Below are 20,090 nucleotides of genomic sequence, written 5' to 3'. Positions count from 1 at the left end.
TTTTCTCTATAATTTTGCTACTTAAAATTAGTATGTTAATTTAATGTGATTATTTATATGTTTGGATTAGACTTCAATATGTTGCTCACTGTTTTTTGTCTGTTCCATTTGTTCTTTGTTTTCTCTCTTTTTCCAGTTTTTCTTGAGTAATTATGAATTTTTATGAGTTGATTTTATCTTTAATAATGGCTTATTCCTTATTTCTCTTTAAAAATGAATGGTTCCCTGAGATTTGAATATAATATTTAATCAGAATGTAGCTCAAAATAATATTATGATATTATATGTGTGGTACAAGAATCTTATTTTCTCTCACATTGCTAATATTGCTAGTAGAACTATAAATAATTTATGTTTTAAAAGATAATGTATCTATACATTAAAAACATCAAAATCCAAAAGCTCAGTCAGAAAAATCTAATCTAAGATATAATCTGAAGAATAGAAACTTATTACAATAAACTTCTTAATATAGCATCACTTACTTTATAGCAAAAGAAAAAAACCTTCTAATAAGTAGAGAAATAATTATGGTTAATTATGCAAATATTATTACAAGACGTGAGAAATTACTTTTTGGTAATTAAACTTGACATTTCAATGAGAAATAGTTCTGGGTATGCTTAAACCTAAGGAAAAAATAACAAAATTATGCATGCCGTGGAATACAGATATACAAATAAAAGACAATGTTAGAAAGGTAACTAGAAGCAAAACGCAAAAACAGCTAAAATTTACAATACAATGTCTTAAATACTAAGGTAATTTTGAATTGCATGTAAACAAGTAAAAAAATAAGAAAATCCAATTTTTCTGAAAAATGAGATTAATGAGTGGATACCAGCTCCACTAAAAGTATAAAACTGTCAAATTGCTTTAAAAATTAAAATACGATTTCAGTGTTTCAGGAGTAGATCAACACAACAGAAGATAAACCTACTAACTAAACTGTTGCATATGCAAGACTTTAGAAGATTGTACAGATGATATTTAAAATTAGTGTGAAAAAGGCAGAATATCAGAAAAGGTAGAAATTATAAATAACTGCTTTTCAATGTTAGTTTTTATGCTAGATGTCAAATTCCACATTGTACAAATTAAGTAATTTGCATACTGTAAGTAGCTACAGTAGGGCTTTTTGAGAAAATTGTTTATTGACAAGTTTGACATACTTAATGCATAGCAACGATCATTATTAGTGTTATCTTTATTCTATTAATGTTCTTGAAAAAACAAATCAGCTCATACACACATGCACACATGTGCATACACACATGCACACATGCACACATGAAGAAGGTCAAAGTAATACAAAAACAAAATCCAAAAATGTTACTGTATCTTACATGTAAAGGTATGAAATATATGAGATAAATATTTTCAAAAAAGGAAAATATTTATAGATCTGTCTGCATAAATTTCAAAATCCTCTTCACAAAATATATGGCAACCTTGGCTTACCTTAAAATTGAAATGACCTCAAGCCTGTAATCCCAGCACATTGGGAGGCCGAGGTGGGTGGATCACGAGGTCAAGAGATCGAGACCATCCTGGTCAACATGGTGAAACCCCGTTTCCACTAAAAATACAAAAAATTAGCTGGGCATGGTGGCGCATGCCTGTAATCCCAGCTCAGGAGGCTGAGGCAGGAGAATTGCCTGAACCAAGGAGGCAGAGGTTGTGGTGAGCCAAGATCGCGCCATTGCACTCCAGCCTGGGTAACAAGAGCGAAACTCTGTCTCAAAAAAAATTGAAATGACCAAACATATTGTTCAAATAGAAAAGAATCTCTATTTCTGCAAGAACTTAAGAAAATATGACATGTATAAAAGTTTGGGATACTTCAGATGATATAATTTAAGAGTAACCAGCTTAAGGGAGGGATGATTTATCTGTTAGATACAATATGAGAAATAAAACTTCACATACTTAATTCGACTGCTCCCATAAAAACAATTTAAAAATAGATATGGCTGTCCTTCCTTCTTCACTTCCTCCCTCTGTCACTCTCTTCATTTCTTCCTGAATAATTTAGCAAAAACTAATAAGCAGACAATTCCAAGTGAGGAAGGAAATCCAACAGAGGTCAGAATGGTGCTGCATTGGTAAACAGATGATCTGAAACATAGCACTGCTTTGTAGCATTTGCCAGTTTCTGTAATGTCATTACACCAATAATAGCTGACTTCAAGCTACTGACCATTTAGTAACTGTCTTGTATAATTTATCAATGCTTAAAAATCAGTTCTTGTGAGCCTGCATGAGGCAACTACAGCACATCATGGGATCAAAGCCCCCAAGAAGGCGAGTACATAGCCACTCAAAAAGGTCAATAGATTGGTTATGGATTAGTTGTGGCCTGGAGATGGTTCCACTGACTTGTGAGAAGTCAGCTGTGTGTATCTCTTCTCAACTGTTCTTTCAACGACTTCAAGTTGATAATTTGAAATCAGCTATGGTGGGAATATTTATATTACAGTAAATTGACAAAGACTAAAAATTAGGAGTATTTTTGAGCCTTTTCTGCATAAGAGATTAGAAATAAAATTCTATAATAACTGAAAATAGATGAGTTTGAAGAGAAGCAATAAAGTATATTACAATTTTTGGCACACTTGTTCAATTTTTATGGGTTTATCCAGAAAAATTTTATTAAAGACTTATGAATCTTATGTCACTAAATATTACGTTAATGCAAGACTATATATATTTCTCTTTGTTAAAAGTAACACTGACCAGCACATCAATACATACATGAAATATGAACAGCATTTAGGGTTAGGCTTCTTATTCTTGGAGGTGAATGTCAGAAACATGTCAAGGGTCAAATCTAGGACAAATAAGTAAATAAATGTGAATAAGCCAGGCAAATACCCAGGCACTGGGCAATGTGATAAAACCCTGTATCTACAAAAAATAAAAAAATTAACAGGGTGTGGTGGCAACCACAGTAGTTGTGGTCCTACCTACTCAGGAGACTGAAGTAGGAGGATCACCAGAGCCTGGGAAGTCGAGGCCACAGTGAGCCATGATTGGGCTACTGTACTCCAGCCTGGGTGACAGAGCAAGGCCCAGTTTCAAAAACCTAAATGGGGAAAATAAGTCTTTAACAGAAAATGAGAAAAGTTAGAAAATAACATTTTACTAGTAAGTACAATGTTATCGTATAGGAAACTTTCATGTTGTGGAAGTTAGGCCTTTAAAATACTAGGTTTCTACAAAAAGTGGCATACTCTTCCATTGCTAGTAATTGGATAGAATAAAAAATAAACTTAATCATAACCTAGACTTTTCCACCCTTTGATGGAATTCTTTACTAGAAGTTTTTAAAATTAAAATTTAAATTTTTGAAATATTTTAAAGAGTGTGTACCTCTAATTTACTGAGGAAGAATAGAGCTAATAGTAGTTTTATAATCTGTCCAAGGCCAGACACTATTAAAGCAATAATCCACAGGGGCAGCATTATTCTGAACCCTTAATCCCTCATGGGAAAATATATGCTTATACCAATTTAAAATTATTTTACTTTCTTTTCATTTTTGCATGAATCTTGGTGAGTTTTAGTCATTTCTGTATTACTGGTTTTATATTCCATATGTTATTCAACATTATGAATACGAATTATACTGTCAGAACAAATATTGATTTCAAAACATAAAATGTGATATATTTTGAATAAAATAAAAGTTTATTTTTTTAACATTTCCTTGAATTATTTTCATTTTTTAAAATAAAAGTTTAAGAGCATAGTATATGTAGAATTCCTTCAGAAATTATAGGTCTTTCAATAAATTATATGTAGTTATATAATATTTACAATATATAACAATATGTAACATACATTAGAGCATATAAATATATACTGGCATTTATATATACTATAGTATCTACTATAGATACTTCAATATATGGAGTTGGGTTATATGTACATTTAATGTGTATTTTTAAAAATAACTGCAATATCAACTGCTTTCTTGAAGGAATAGAAGGAAACAGTGGGCTTAGATAAGGTAGAAAGTAGGTCATCATTTTGTACTTCATCAAGGTTTGGCTGTGGGATGTCCCTGCTCCCCTGATGAATAATGTACCACAGAGAAAATTTGATGAGGAGTTGCCTTGTTCTTTTTCTAACTGGCGAGGAAACCTCTTCACCTTTTTTCTGAGTCATAACCACAACTATATATGTGACATCCTACCATCAAAATAGACACTTGGTGAAAAACATACAATCACACATACAATTTCCCTTTAAAATTATGGTCCATTGGAATCAGTTAGAGGCACTAGGTAGGTAAACTGTAATCATAATTGAAACAAGACTTATATCTTATTTCCAAATCTGAAATAGAAGGAACGAAAAAGAAATCCAGTAATCCTCTTATATCTGTTACATATTCTTATCAAGAACTTTTTGCATCTTGAGTAAATATGAGAGATCATCTTCACAAAATAAAGTGATTAAATAATAACAGAAAAAAATCACTTTTTGCATATGCCTTTGGATTGAATTGAATTTTCTCTTTTCTATATTGTTCATTTAATGTTGGAATGTCGAAGATGGATTTACCAGACACCTTGGAATCCTACTGTTTAGATGCCCCTAAGCAGCCAACATCACCTTCTACAGGGAATGGAAGATGAAGTGCATTTGTTAAAGAGCTGGTCTTCAGTTATGAAAAAGAACTGAGGAATCAATTGTGAATGGACTTGGGCAACTTTGTTAGTTCAGTTTATAAACAGTTTGAAAAGTTTTGAAACTTGCCCAGAACACTTTGGCTCAGAGACAGCTGTGTAAAATTATATAAAAACAAACTAGTGCTCACATTGTCCCTAAATGCTGCAGTATAACAGATATTTTCCTTTTAATACTTTTCAATATTTGTTGTTTAATCCTGATATGACATTAGATATCTCCATTTCCCTTTCACAGTCAGAAGAATCATGTCTACTATATGCATTTTTAAAGTTTAATTTGCTTTGAAGAACAAATTCTTTGAAAGAATGTATTTGCATCATGTTAATTGATGCATATATTTTATTACTTAGGCTCTATTTTTCAGAACATTTTAGATTTAAAGAAAAATTGAGAAGACCCTATAGAGCATGGTCCCCAACCTTTTCGGCACCAGGGACCAGTTTCATGGAAGATAGTTTTTTCAGAGACTGGGGATGGAGATGGGGATTAGGTAGGAGAGGTGGTGGAGTGGTTTGGGAATAAAACTGTTCCTCCTCATATCATCAGGCTTTAGATTCTCATAAGTAGTACAGAACCTAGATCCCTTACATGTGCAGTTCACAGTGGCATTTGTACTCCTCTGAAAAATCTAATGCCGCTGCTGATCTAAAAGCAGGCAGTAATGCAGTTTCTCTGGCTGCTCACCTCCAGCTGTACAGCCCAGTTCCTAACAGGACCACTACTAGTCTGAGGCCTGGGGGCTGGGGACCCCCAATATAGGAAGTTTCCATATAGCTTACAACAATTATCTCATGTTAATAATGTACATTTGTATGGTAAATTTGCCATAATTAATGAACCAATATTGATTCATTAATATCAATCAAAGTCCACCATTTATTCAGATTTCTATAGTTTACATCTAATGTCTATTTATGATCTGAGATATCATCCAAGGTATCTGATTTTCGTATCTCCTTAGGCTTCTCTTGGCTATGTCAGTTTCTCAGACTTTCCTGCTTTCTGATGAACATGAGAGTTTTGAGTAGGTATTTTGTAGAATATTTCTTAAGTGAAATTTGTCTGATGTTTCTTTCATTATCAGACTGGTATATGGATGTGGGAGAATAAAATCACAGAATTGCCATTGTTATCAAAATATATGAAGGGTGCTTCATATTAACATAGCTTATCAATAGTTAATATTGACTTTGATGACCTGGCTGAGATTGTGTTTGCCGAGTTTCTCCACAGTAAGGTTATTCTTTCTAGTCCCTTATCTCTAAATTGAAATTCTTGAAAAAAAAAGTCAGCATTTATAGCTCACCCTTAATGAGTGAAGATTTACTCCTTGAGGACAGAGTAACTACATTATTAAGATTTCTTCTCCAAGGGAGATTTGTCTGTACTCTACCTGTGTTAGTCTGTTTTCACACTGCTGTCAAGATACTACCTGGGAGGGTAATTTGTAAAGAAAGGAGGTTTAATTGACTCACAGTTCTGCATGACTTGGGAGGCCTCAGGAAACTTACAATCATGGCAGAAAGAGAAGGGGAAGCAAGGCATGTCTTACATGGTGGCAAGAGAGAGAGAGAGAAAGAGAAAGAGGACAAGGGAAACTGCCATTTTAAAAAACATCAGATCTTGATTACAAGAACAACAAACCTACCCCATAATCCGATCACCTCCCGCCAGATCCCTCTTCAATACACTGGGATTACAATTTGAGATGAGATTTGGGTTGGGACACAGAGCCAGACTGTATAACTACCATTTGTTTATTTATTTAATAATTTATTGATATCTGTATAAACTCATGAATGTTTATTTTATACCCTGGGTTATAGTTTAATACTGCTTTATTTTGTTTGAATTGGGAAATTTCAGACTTTCCTGCTTTTTGATGAACATGAGAGTCTTAAGTAGGTATTTTGTGCTCCTATGTCCCTTTGACATACACCATCAATGGAGAAGTAGTGGGCTTTGCTGTCATTGTTGCTGCTGGTTTTATTTACTAATTTTGTTCCTTTTTTTTTAATCCCTGACTTTCTTCCTGGCATTATAAGATACTACAAGTAAATCTTGTATCATTCCTCTGTCATTTCTCCAAAAAACTCAGGAACCTTCAACTGGAGAATAGAATTGGAGAGCAAGAATTGGGTGCTAGGTATCCTTTTTGCTATTGTGGTAACATTTCCTCATGCGTTCTGTAATAGTCTGTACTTGTACTGCTATAAAGAATTACCTGAGACTGGGTCATTTATAAAGAAAAGATGTTTAATTTGCTCACAGTTTCACAGTCTGTACAGGAAGCATAATAGCTACTATGGAGGCCTCAGGAAACTTTCAATCATAGCAGAATGCAAAGGGGAGGCAGGCACATCTTACATGACCTGAGCAGGAAGAAGAGACCAAGTGAGGAGGTGCTACACACTTTTAAACAACCAGATCTCATGAGAACTCCCTCATTATATTGTACCAAGGGAGATGGTATTAAACCATTCATGAGAAATTCACCCTCATAATTTAATCACCTCCCACTAGGCCCTACCTTCTACACTGGGGAATATAATTCAACATGAGATTTAGATGGGGACAGACATCCAAACCATATCACTTTCTGAACTTACAGAATAACTAACCCATATGTATGCACATATATGTATAAATATTTCTATATGATGTATCCCCTATAGATATATTGACCTAAACATGAGTTTTTATTATGTCTCCAACTCTAATATATTACCATTTAGATAATTTTAGCATTCTCTCCTTGCCTTACTCTCAAATTGCCACTGTAAGTCTAGGAAATCTTGATCCCACTATTCACAATCCATTTACCTAAATCTTTAATTTCTTTTATTAGAACTTTGAAGTTTTTAATATGTAGAACTTCTACATATTTTGTTAAATTTATACCTATGGATTAATTTCATTTGGGGCTACTATTTTAAATGTCCTAAATTTCAAATTATCTTGATTTCAAATTATCATTCATTACTGGTATATATGAAAGCAATGAACTTACATATATTACTCCTTACCATGTGACTTTGCTATGATCACTTATTAGTACCAAGAGAATTTTTATTGATTCTTTGATATTTACTACATAGACAATCATGCCTTCTATGAAGAAAGACAGATTTATTTCTTCATTCTCAAGCTGTATACACTTTATTTCCTTGTTCTGTCTTATTGCATTAACTAAAGCTTTCTGTATGATGTTGAATGGGAGTTATGAGAAAGAACATTCCTGACTTTTTTCTAATCTTAGGAGGAAAGTAGCTAGTTTCACACTGTTAAAAATGAAAATGATAACTACAGGGTTTTGCAAATGTTCTTTATCAAGTTGAAGTTCCCCTGTATTTAGTTTGCTGAGATTTTAAAAAATTATTAATCAGGGTTGGATTATGAGGCATGTTTTTGATACATCTATTGATATAGTCATGAAATTTTTGTTCTTTAGTCTATTGATGTGGAGGATTACACTAACTGAATTTCTGGTATTGAATTACTTTTCATATCTGGAATAAATACCATTTCCCTGTAGTATATAATTCCTTTTATACAGTGTTGGATTCAATTAGCAAATGTATTGTTGAGGATTTTGCATCTATTATTACAGATACTGGTTTGTGATTTTCCTTTCTCGTAGCATTTTATGCATGAGTGTGTTTCAATAAGGGTAATGTTGGCTTCACAAAATGAATTAGGAAGTATTCCCTGTCTTGTAATTTTGTGGAGGAAATCGTAAATAATTGGTATAATTTCTTCTTTAAATGTTTGATAGACTCCACCAATGAAATAATCTGAGCCTTCTGTTTCATTTTTAGAAGGTTATTAGTTACTAATTACATTTTAATTTCTTTAATTGATATAGACCTGTTTGTATAATTAATTTCTGTTTTTGTCAGTTTTGGTGGTCTTTCAAGGAATTGGTCCATTACAAATAAGTTATCAATTATGGAGGCATAAAGTTATTGCTTTATTTTCCTTTAATGTTCTTAGAGTCAGCATTCATAACCACTTTCCATTTTTGATTTTAGTAATATGTATCTGCTCTATGTTTTTTGGTAGCCTACCCAGAAAGTTACCAATTTAATTAATCATTTCAACAACTGGTTTTTTGTTTCATTCATATTATCTCTTGTTCTTCATGTTTTCAATTTTATTGATTTCTGCTCTAATTTGTTTTTCTGCTTACTCTAGACTTATATTATTCTTTCTCCTCTAGTTCACTCTATATATATATTTATTTTTTTATTTATTTTGAGACAAGATCTCACTCTCATCCAGGCTGGAGTATAGTGGTGCAAACAGGCCTCCCTGTAGCCTCCACCTGCTGGGCTGAAAGGATCCTCCTACCTCAGTCCCCCAAAGTAGCCAGGATTATAAGCATGTGCAACCAATCCTGGCTACTTTTTTTTTTCTTTCAGAGATGGAGTTTTACTATGTTGCCTAGCTGTTCTCAAACTTTTGGGCTCAAGCAATCCTACTGCCTTGGCCTCCCAAATTGCTACCATTACAAGTGTGAGTCACTGTGCCTGACCCACTATGTATAAGTTTAGATTAATTATTTTACACCGTTCTCCTTTTCTAATATATGAATTTAATGCTATAAATTTTCTTCTCATGACTGTTGTCTTTATATTTCACATATTTTTTAAAGTTGTATTTTCACCCACTGAAATGTATTTTTAATGTCTATAATTTGTGTTGACATAATCGTATATATTTACGGGCTTCATGTAAAATTCTGTTATGTGCCTAGAATGTGTAATGATCATGTCAGGGTATTCAGGGAATCTATCACCTGAGTATTTATAATTTCTATGTGTTGAGTACATTACAGGTACTCTCTTCTAGCTATTTTGAAAAAAAAAAAAAGAATACATTGTTGGTAACTATAGTCACCTGACTCTGCTATGAAACATTAGAACTTATTCTTTCTATCTATACTTTAACCATCCTGACTTCATCCCTGCTACACCCAATATATGCCCTTCCTATTTCTGGTATCTGTCATTTCACACCCAACCTCAATGTGATCAACTTTTCAAACACCCACATGTAAATGAGAACATGCAATATTTGTCTTTCTGTGCCTGAGTTATTTCACTTAGTAACTCTAGTTCCATCCATACTACTGCAAACAACATGATTTCATAAGTTTTATGATTGCATAGTATTTTACTGTATATGTGTACCACATTTTCTTTATCTATTTGTCTGTTGATAGACACAAGTTAACTCCTTATCTTTGCTACTGCTATTAGTGCTACAATAAGCGTGGGAGTGATGTTTCCCTTTAATATATTAATTTCATTTCCTTTGAATAAATACCCAGAAGTTGGATAGCTGAATTGTATGGTAGTTCTATCTGTAATTTTTTTGAGTAATCTCCATACAGATTTTCACAGTGGCTGTACTAATTTGTATTCCCGCCAACAGCATACAAGCATTCACTTTCTCTACATCCTTACCAGTATCTGTTACTTTTTGTCTTTTTAATACTAGCCATTCTAACTGAAATAAGGTGATATTTCTTTGTGGTTTTAATTTGCATTTTCCTGATAATTAGTGATGTTGAATTTTTTTTATAGTTTCAGCTCTTAAATCTAAGACTTTAATCCATCTTTGTAGGGGTTTGTTCAGTGTGGTGGAATATATTATAAAAGAAAAATTATAGAGAAAAGGACACAAACCTTCTTGGAAAGCCAGAGGTTTTTGCAAAAGCCTACAGCACCTGGTATTCCCAAGCGTTCTCCCATCCAAGTACTCCCAGGCCCAACCCTGCTTAGCTTCCAAGATCAGATGAGATTGGGTGCATTCAAAGTGGTATAGCTGTAGATTTAGTTAAGGCTGTCTTGACGTTCTGTAATAAATAAACAGAGTAAGCTGAGTCACTAACAATATTGATGGGCTGAGTGGAAAAAGTTTCCAAGGCCAATATCAGAGCTCTGATCTCAGCTGTCAGAGTTCTAGTTAGTCTAGATCGAGTGACAGAAGTATGTGGTCTTCACCAAACAGCTGCTTTTCCATTTTACCAGGTCATTCACTAAACAGTATTAAAGTGTTACAAAAAAGGGTATGAACTATCTTTGTAGGCAAAACCACAGAAATATGAGATAAGAACTGAAGGAGCTTGCCAGCAGAAAGGATATATATATGGCCTGTGTAATCAGAGAGAGCTATTTGCAGGTCCATAGGTAATGGCAATACTGCTTCGCATTGCCTTTTACTTAGAGGAATCCTGAGTAAAAAACTTTTCAGTCTTCCAAAAAGTTTGCATCCTTTTCTCTATAATTTTTCTCTTATAATTTTTCCCATTACCCTTACTGAACCCCTACATATCAAGAGTTGATTTTTGTATATGGTGAGAAATAGGGGTCTGGTTCCTTTTTTCAACATATGGTTATCCAGTTTTCCCAGCACTGTTATTGAAGAAACTGTCCTTTTCCCAATGTATGTTCCTAACAGCTTTGTCAAAGATCGGTTGCCTGCAAATATGTAGATTTATTTCTGAGTTCTCTATTCTGTTCCATTAGTCTATGTGTCTATTTTTATACTAATACTATGCTGTTTTGTTTACCGTAGCTTTCTAATACATTTTGAAGCCAGGAAGGTGATGGTTCCAGGTTTGTTCATTTTACTCACGATTGCTTTGGCTGCTCTGGCTCTTTTTTGGGTTTATGTAAATTTTAGAATTGTATTTTTTTATTTCTGTAAAAAATGGCGATGATATTTTTATAAACATTGTTTGATTCTGTAGATTGCTCTGGGCAATATGATAAACAATATTATTTCTTCCAATTCATGAACATGGAATGTCTTCTCATTTGTTGGTGCCCTCTTCAATTTCTTTCATCAGTGTTTTATAGTTTTTCTTATAGAGATCTTTCACCTCCTTGGTAAAATATATTCATAAATACTTTTTGTAGCTATTTTAAATGTAATTGCTTGTTTGATTTCCTTTTTGGCTATTTTATTACTAGTGTATACAAATATCACCAACTTTTGCATATAGATGTTGTATCCTAAATTTATTCATCAGTTATGACTTTTTTGTTTGTCATTTGGTTTTTCTAAACATAAGATCATGTTGTCTGCAAAGAGGGACAATTTGATATTCTCTTTTTCAATTCGGATGACTTTTACTTTTCTCTTGTCTGATTGTTCCGGTGATGATTCCTGGTACTTTGTTGAATAACAGTTGTGGAAGTGGGTATCCTTTTTAAGTTCCAGTTTTAGAGGAAAAGCTTTCAACTTTTCTTTTATCAGTATAATGTTAGCTATAGGTTTGTCATATATGGGCTTTATATGCATAGCTTATTGAGAGTTTTATCATGAAGAGATGTTGAATTTTATCAAATGCTTTTGTGTGCCTCTATTGAAATGATTATATAGTTTTTTTCTTCATTCTGTTAATGTGAAGTACCACATTTGTTGATTTGAAAATCACTTTTGCATCCCTGAAAATATGACATCTCCAAAGCAATGCTATAATTCTTCAGCCACAGACTGAAACAAAAAGAAATTCATAAAATTCTAAAAAATATAAATCAAAATGTCAATACTCATGAAGCTCAGAAAGATATAAAGGAATTTTGAAAAACAATACAAAGAAATCAGAAAAACAAATAATAATATGAATGAGACACATGGGAGACTACAAAACAGCCAAATACTTGTATTCCAGAAGGCTAAGATGTAACAAAAGGGCAAGAAAACGTATTTAGTGAAGTAATAGATGAAAAGTTTTCAAGTTTAAGAAGAGATTTAGACATCCATATACAAGAGCCTCAGAAATCCCTAAAAAGATAAAATGCAAAATGATCATCTTCAAGGGATATTATAGTCAAACCATCTAAAGTGAAAGACAGAAAGAAAATTCTAAAAACAGGAAGTCTAATTTCCTGTAAAGAAACTCTCATCAGACTAAGAGAGGATTCCAAAGAAGAAAACGTACATGCCAGGAGAGAATGGGATGAGGATGGTCTCGATCTCCTGACTTCATGATCTGCCAGCCTTGACATCCCAAAGTGCTGGGATTATAGGCATGAGCCACTACACCAAGACTATCACAGATTTTTTTTAATTATTCAAATGTTAGCTTTGTCTAAAATCAATGTATATATGCCAGATATTTTTATTGGTATTAGCATAGTATGTGTTTTACTATCCATTCACTTTTAATCTGTCTGTGCTTATATACAAATGGCTTTTTAAAATTTATTTTTAAACTTATTTTTCAATTGTTTTATTACAGTATAATTGACATATGAAAAAGTATTGTTATGTAATGTATACAACTTAATTTGTTTGGGGATAAGTATACATTTATAATATTATCAAACTATCATTTTCATATTATGCCATGAACCTACTCATCTGCTCAAAAAGTTTCCTCCTGTTCCTTTAAAATCACTTGTTTTCAGAATTTATATACTTGTGTATTATTTGTGTTTACTCTCTCATTCTCTGTCTTTAACTGGTGTGTATAGATCATTCATAATTAATTAATTAATTATTGATATAGTTGCTGTAACACAGACATGTGTTACAGACATGTCTGTCTTACATTTCTGTAACTGTTTGATATTCTTTTCACTTATCCTTTGTATCTTTTGTTTTCTTCCTCTGTTTTAGCACTGCTTTCCATTTTTTATTTGGCATGCTATATGATTTCACTTTCTCCTCAGCATATTAATTATACATCTAAAACATTTTTGGAGTAGTTGTACTAGAGCTGACATATATTTGAAATCAATCCAAGTTTACTTATAAGTAACAGTATACTGCTTCATGGTTGGTGCAGTTATTTTAAAACAGACTATTCCCAATTCTCCTCTCTTATTATGTGTAACATTTCTGTCATTCATCTCACTTTTCCACATTTAAAATTACATAGTGCATATTTGCAATTATTATTTTGAATAATTATTTCTTCAAAATGAAGGAAAAATAAGTTTCTTAGACAAACAAACTGGATCTTTACATAATTAATTTCCAGCAGTACTGCAACAAATGTTGAAAGAGCTTCTTAGGAAGACAGAAAATGATATAGGCCAGAAACACATATATACATGAGGAAAGGAAACATGGCAGAAAAAATAAACAAATAAAGGCAATTTAACTTTAGACAAATCTAACTTTTGCATAATAAGAATTATAAATGATAAAAAAATTACATTACAATCAAGAAGCCACTTATTCAAGGAGATATAACAACCTTAAACATGTATGCACCTAACAATAGAGCATTAAATTCCATAATAATACTAATATTCTTACTAATGTTATCTTTGAGATCAATCAAGAGTAGGAAAACTATTTTATTTTATTTTAATTTAACTTAATTTTATTTTTATAAATTATACTTTAAGTTCTGAGGAACATGTGCAGATATTGCAGGTTTATTACATAGGTATACACGTGCCATGGTGGTTCACTGCCTCCAATGATGGTTTCCAGATTCATCCATGTCCCTGCAAAGGACATGAACTCATCCTTTTTTATGACTGTGTAGTATTCCATGGTATATGTTTGCCACATTTTCTTGATCCAGTCTATAACTGATAGGCATTTTGTTGGTTTCAAGTCTGTGCTATTGTAAACAGTGCTGCAATTAACATACATGTGCATGTTTCTTTATAATAGAACAATGTATAATCCTTTGGGTATATACCCAATAATGGGATTGCTGGGTCAAATGGTATTTCTATTTCTAGATCCTTGAGGAATCACCACACTGTCTTGCACAATGGTTGGATTAATTTACAATCTCACCAACAGTGTAAAAGTGTTCCTATTTCTCTACATCCTGTCCAGTATCTGTTGTCTCCAGATTTTTTAATGATTGTCATTCTAACTGTCATTAGATGGAATCTCAATGTGGTTATGATTTGCATTTCTCTAATGACCAGTGATGATGAGCATTTTTTCATGTGTTTTTTTGGCTGCATAAATGTCTTATTTTGAAAAGTGTCTGTTCATGTCATTCACCCACTTTTTGATGGGTTGTTTCTTTTTTTAAATTTCTTTTAATTCTTTGTAGACTCTGGATATTAGCGCTTTGTCAGATAGGTAACTTGCAAAAATTTTTTCCCATTCTCTTGGTTGGTGGTTCACTCTAAAGATTGTTTCTTTTGCTTTGCAGAAATGCTGAAGTTTAATTAGATTGCATTTGTCTATTTTGGCTTTTGTTGTCATTGTTTTTGGTGTTTTAGTCAAAAAGTTCTTGCCCATGCTATATCCTGAATGGTATTGCCTAGGTTTTCTTCTAGAGTTTTTATGGTGTTGGGGCTTATGTTTTAATCTTTAATCCATTTGGAGTTAATTTTCACATAAGGTGTAAGTAAAAGGTCCAGTTTCTACTTTCGGCACTTGGCCAGCCAGTTTTCCGAACACCATTTAGTAAACAGAGAATCCTTTCCCGATTTCTGGTTTTTGTCAGGTTTGTCAAAGATCAGATGGTCGTAGATGTATGGCATTACTTCTGAGTCCTCTGTTCTGTCCTTTAGCCAATATCTCTGTTTTGGTACCAGTACCATGCTCTTTTGATTACTGTAGGCTTGTAGTATAGTTTTAAGTCAGGTAGCATGATGTCTCAAGCTTTGTTCTTTTTGCTTAGGATTATCTTGGCTATGTGGACTCTTTTTTGGTTCCATATGAAGTATAAGGTGGTTTTTTCTAGTTCTGTGAAGAAGGTCAATTGTAGCTTGATGAGGATAGCATTGAATTTATAAATTACTTTGGGCAGTATGGCCATTTTTATGACATTGATTCTTCCTAACCATGAGCATGGAATGTTTTTCTGTCTCTCCGTGTCCTCTCTTATTTCCTTCAGCAGTGGTTTGTAGTTCTCCTTGAAGAGGTCCTTTGTTAGTTGTATTCCTAGATATTTTATTCTCTTTGTAGCAATTGTGAATCAGAGTTTGCTTGTGATTTGGCACCCTGTCTGTTATTGGTGTATAGGAATGCTTGTGATTTCTGCACATTGATTTTATATCCTGAGACTTTGCTGAAGTTGCTTATCAGTTTCAGGAGATTTTGGGCTGAGACAATGGGGTCTTCTAAATATACAATCCTGTTGTCTGCAAATAGAGACAATTTGACTTCCTCTTTTCCTTTTATAAAATAAAGTTTGAATATGCTTTATTTCTTTTTCTTGCCTGATTGCTCTGGCTAAAACCTCCAATACTAGGTTGAATAGGAATGGTGAGAGAGGGCACCCTTGTCTAGTGCCAGTTTTCAATGCTTCCTGGTTTTGTTCATTCAGTATGATATTGGCTGAGTTTGTTCTAAATAGCTTTATTATTTTGAGATAGGGTCCACATACTGAGAGATTTTAGCATAAAGGGCTGTTGAATTTTTTCCAAGGCCTTCTCTGCATCTGTTGAGATAATTATGTGGATTTTGTTTTTGGTTCTGTTTATGTGATGGATTACATTTATAAATTTGCATATGTTGAACAAGACTTGCATTTCCAGGTTGAAGCCTATGCTCGCAATACATTAACTTTTTGGTATGCTGTTGCATTCAATTTGCCAGTATTTTATTGAAGATTTTTCCATCAAAGTTTATCATGGATATTGGCCTGTAAGTTTTTTTAGGTGTGTCTCTGCCTGTTTTTGGTATCAGGATGATGTTGGTCTCATAAAATGAGTTAGGAGGATTCCCTCTTTTTGTATTGTTTGGAAGAGTTTCAGAAGGAGTGGTATCAGCTCTTCTTTGTACATCTGGTAGAATTTGTCTGTGAACCTGTCTGGACCTGGACTTTTTTTGGTTGGTAGGCTATTAAGTTGCTTCCTCAACTTCAGCCCTTGTTGTTGGTCTATTCAGGGATTCAACTTTTTCCTGGTTTAATCTTGGGAGGGTGTAAGTGTCCAGGAATTTATCAATTTCTCCTAGATTTACTTGTTTATGTGCATAGAGGTGTTTGTAGTAATCTCTGATGGTAGTTTATATTTCTGTGGAATTGGTGGTAATATCCCATTTATCTTTTTTTATAGCATCTATTTGATTCTTCTCTCTTTTCATTTTTATTGATCTGACTAGTGGTCTATCTATTTTGTTGATCTTTTAAAAAAACCAACTCCTGGATTTATTGATTTTTTGAAGGGTTTTTCGTGTCTTTATCTCCTTCAGTTCTGCTCTGATCTTAATTATTTTCTCTCTTCTGCTAGCTTTTGAATTTGTTTGATCTTACTCCTTTAGTTTTTTAAATTGTGATGATAGGGTGTAAATTTTATATCTTTTCTCACTTCTCATGTGGGCATTTAGTGCTATAAATTTCCCTCTAGACAGTGCTTTACATGTGTCCCAGAGATTTTGGTATGTTGTGTCTTCATTCTCATTGGTTTTGAAGAACATCTTTATTTCTGCCTTCATTTTATTATTTATCCAGTAGTTATTGAGGAAAAGGTTGTTCAGTTTCCATGTAGTTGTGCAGTTTTGAGTGAGTTTCTTAATCCTGAGTTCTAATTTGATTGCACTGTGGTATGACAGACTGTTTGTTATGATTTCCGTCCTTCTGCATTTGCTGAAGAGTGCTTTACTTCCAATTATGTGGTCAATTTTAGAGTAGGTGTGTTGCAGTGCTGAGAAGAATGCATATTCTGTGACTTTTGGGTGGAGAGTTCTGTAGGTGTCTCTTAGGTACACTTTGTCTAGATGAGTTCAAGTCCTGAATATGCTTCTTAATTTTCTGTCTCATTGATCTGTTTAATATGGATAATGGAATGTTAACATCTCCCACTATTATTGTGTGGGAGTCTAAGTCTCTTTTAGGATTATTAAGAATTTGCTTTATGTATCTGGGTGCTCCTGTATTGGGTGCATATATATTTAGAATAGTTAGCTCTTCTTGTTGATCCATTTACCATTATGTAATGCCCTTCTTTGTCTTTTTGATCTTTGTTGGTTTTAAGTCCTTTTTATCAGAGAGTAGGATTGCAAACCCTGCTTTTTTTTGCTCTCCATTTGCTTGGTAAATCTTCTTTGATCCCATTAATTTGAATCTATGTGTGTCTCTGTATATGAGATGGGTCTTATTAATACAGCACACTGATGGTTCTTGACTTTTTAACCAATTTGCCAGTCTGTGTATTTTTATTGGGGCATTTAGCTCATTTAAATTTAATATTGTTATTTGTGGGTTTGATCCTGCCATTTTTATACTAGCTGGTTGTTTTGCTAGTTAGTTGATGCAGTTTTTTCATTGTGTAGATTTTCTTTACTATTTGGTCCATTTTTGCACTAGCTGGTTGTTTTGCTAGTTAGTTGATGCAGTTTTTTCATTGTGTAGATTTTCTTACTATTTGGTCCATTTTGGTGCTGATTGTTCCTTTTTATGTTTAGTGTTTCCTTTAAGAGGTCTTGCAAGGAAGGACTGTTGGTGACAGAATCTCTCAGCAATTGCTTGTCTGTAAAGGATTTTATTTCTCCTTCATGTATGAAGCTTAGTTTGGCTTGATAAGAAATTAGGGGTTGAAAGTTCTTTTCTTTAAGGATGTTAAATATTGGCCCCCACTCTCTTCTGGCTTGTAGAGTTTCTGCCAAGAGATCTGCTGTGAATCTAATGGGCTTCCCTTTGTGGGTAACCTGACCTTTCCCTCTGGCTGTGCTTAGCATTTTTTCCTTCATTTCAGCCCTGGTGAATCTAACCATTATGTGCCTTCTGGTTGCTCTTCTTAAGGAATATGTCTGTGGCATTCTCTGTATTTCCTGGATTTAAATGTTGACCTGCCTTGCTAGGTTTGGGAAGTTCTTCTAGATAATATCCTGAAGAATGTTTTCCAGCTTGGATTCACTTTCCCTGTCACATTCAGGTACACCAATCAAACTTAGATTAGGTCTTTTCACATAATACTATATTCTTGGAGGTGTTGTTCATTTATTTTCACTCTTTTTTCTCTAATCTTGCCTTTTCATTTTATTTCATTGAGTTGATCTTTAATCTCTGATATCCTTTCTTTTGCTTGATAAATTCAGCAATTTAAACTTGTGCACTCTTCACAATGTTCTCATGCTGTGCTTTTCAGCTCCATCAAGTTGTTTATGTTCTTCTCTAAACTGGTTATTCTCATTAGCATTTTTCTAATCTTTTTTCAAGGTTCTTAGTTTCTTTCCATTGCATTAGAAGTTTGTTAATACCCACCTTCTGAAGCCTGCTTCTGTCTGTTTGTCAAACTCATTCTCCTTCCAGTTTTGTTCCCTTGCTGGTGATGCTTTGTGATCCTTCAGGAGAAGAGACATTTTGCTTTTTAGTGATTTCATCCTTTATGTGTTAGTTTCCTTTCATCTTCCTGGATTTATCTACCTTTTGTCTTTGAAGTTGGTAACTTTCAATGGGGTCTCTGAGTGAATGGTGTTTTTGTTGCTGTTGAAGTTATTTATTTCTGCTTTTTAGTTTTCTTTCTAACAGTCAGGCCCCTCTGCTGCAAGACTGCTGGAGGTCCACTCCAGATCCTGCTTTTCTGGGAATTAACTGTGAGGGATGCTGAACAGCAAGGATTGCTGCCAGTTCCTTTTCTGGTAGCATCATCCCAGAAGGGTACCCACCAGATGTCAGCCAGAGCTCTCCTGTATGAGGTGTCTCTTTGGATATACAGGGGTCCAGGAGCCACTTGAAGAGGCAGTCTGTCCCTTATCAGAGCTCAAGTGCTATGCTGGGAGCTCCATTGCTCCCTTCAGAGCTGCTGGACAGGGATGTTTAAGTCTGCTGTAGGGGAACTCACAACTGCCCCTTTTCCTAGGTGCTCTGTGCTGGGAAGGTGGGGCTTTATTTATAAGTCCCTGATGGGCTGCTGCCTTTTTTCAGAGATGCCTTGCCCAGCAAGGAGGGAGTCTAGTCACAGTCTGCCTGCAGAGGAGTTGCTGAGCTGCCACCGGCTCCACCCACCTGTTTTGTAAACTTCCTTGTGATTTTGTTTACACAGGTAAGGTTAGAACTGCCGCAGTAATGGCAGACTGCTTTGGGAATGGTGGAGTTCGTTGGTAATGGCAGAAGTCCTTCCCCTGACAAGCTCAACCATCGCTGGTTGAACTCAAACTGCTGTGCTACCTGTGAAACTCAAGCCAGTGGGTTTCAATTTGCTGGTCTTTGTAGGGGTGGAACCCACTGAGCCTGATCATTTGGCTCCCTGCTTTCTGCTCCCTTTTCTTCAGGGGAATGGGGGGCTCTGTCTCACAGACATTCCAGGCAGCAGCTAAAATAGCCACCCAGATTTGTGCTGTAAACCCTCAGCACCGACTGAATGGCCACCCAGTCATGTTCTGGAAATCCGTGGTGCTTGTTGGCCTGACAGGAGTCTCCTGGTCTGTGGGCTGTAAGGACCATGGGAGAAACTCAGTATCTAAACCAGAGTGTTGGAGTGGCCAAAAATATCCCGGAAGGCCTTGGA

General features: G+C 34.3%; 1 long non-coding RNA gene and 1 other non-coding gene across 3 annotated transcripts in view; one reads left to right on the top strand and one right to left on the bottom strand.

The window, feature by feature from the left end:
- The window catches only part of LOC108589297 (uncharacterized), a 456,699-nt gene that overhangs the window by 317,350 nt on the left and 119,259 nt on the right, over nt 1-20,090 (top strand). The window lies entirely within an intron of this gene.
- On the bottom strand, nt 10,418-10,535 carry LOC118148353 (5S ribosomal RNA). Its single transcript, XR_004735136.1, has one exon. It is a non-coding gene; the product is annotated as a 5S ribosomal RNA (ribosomal RNA).

The sequence above is a fragment of the Callithrix jacchus genome, chromosome 1 (genome assembly GCF_049354715.1).
Source record: "Callithrix jacchus isolate 240 chromosome 1, calJac240_pri, whole genome shotgun sequence".
Taxonomy (NCBI): domain Eukaryota; kingdom Metazoa; phylum Chordata; class Mammalia; order Primates; family Cebidae; genus Callithrix; species Callithrix jacchus.
This window is presented reverse-complemented; position numbering and strand designations above follow the sequence as displayed.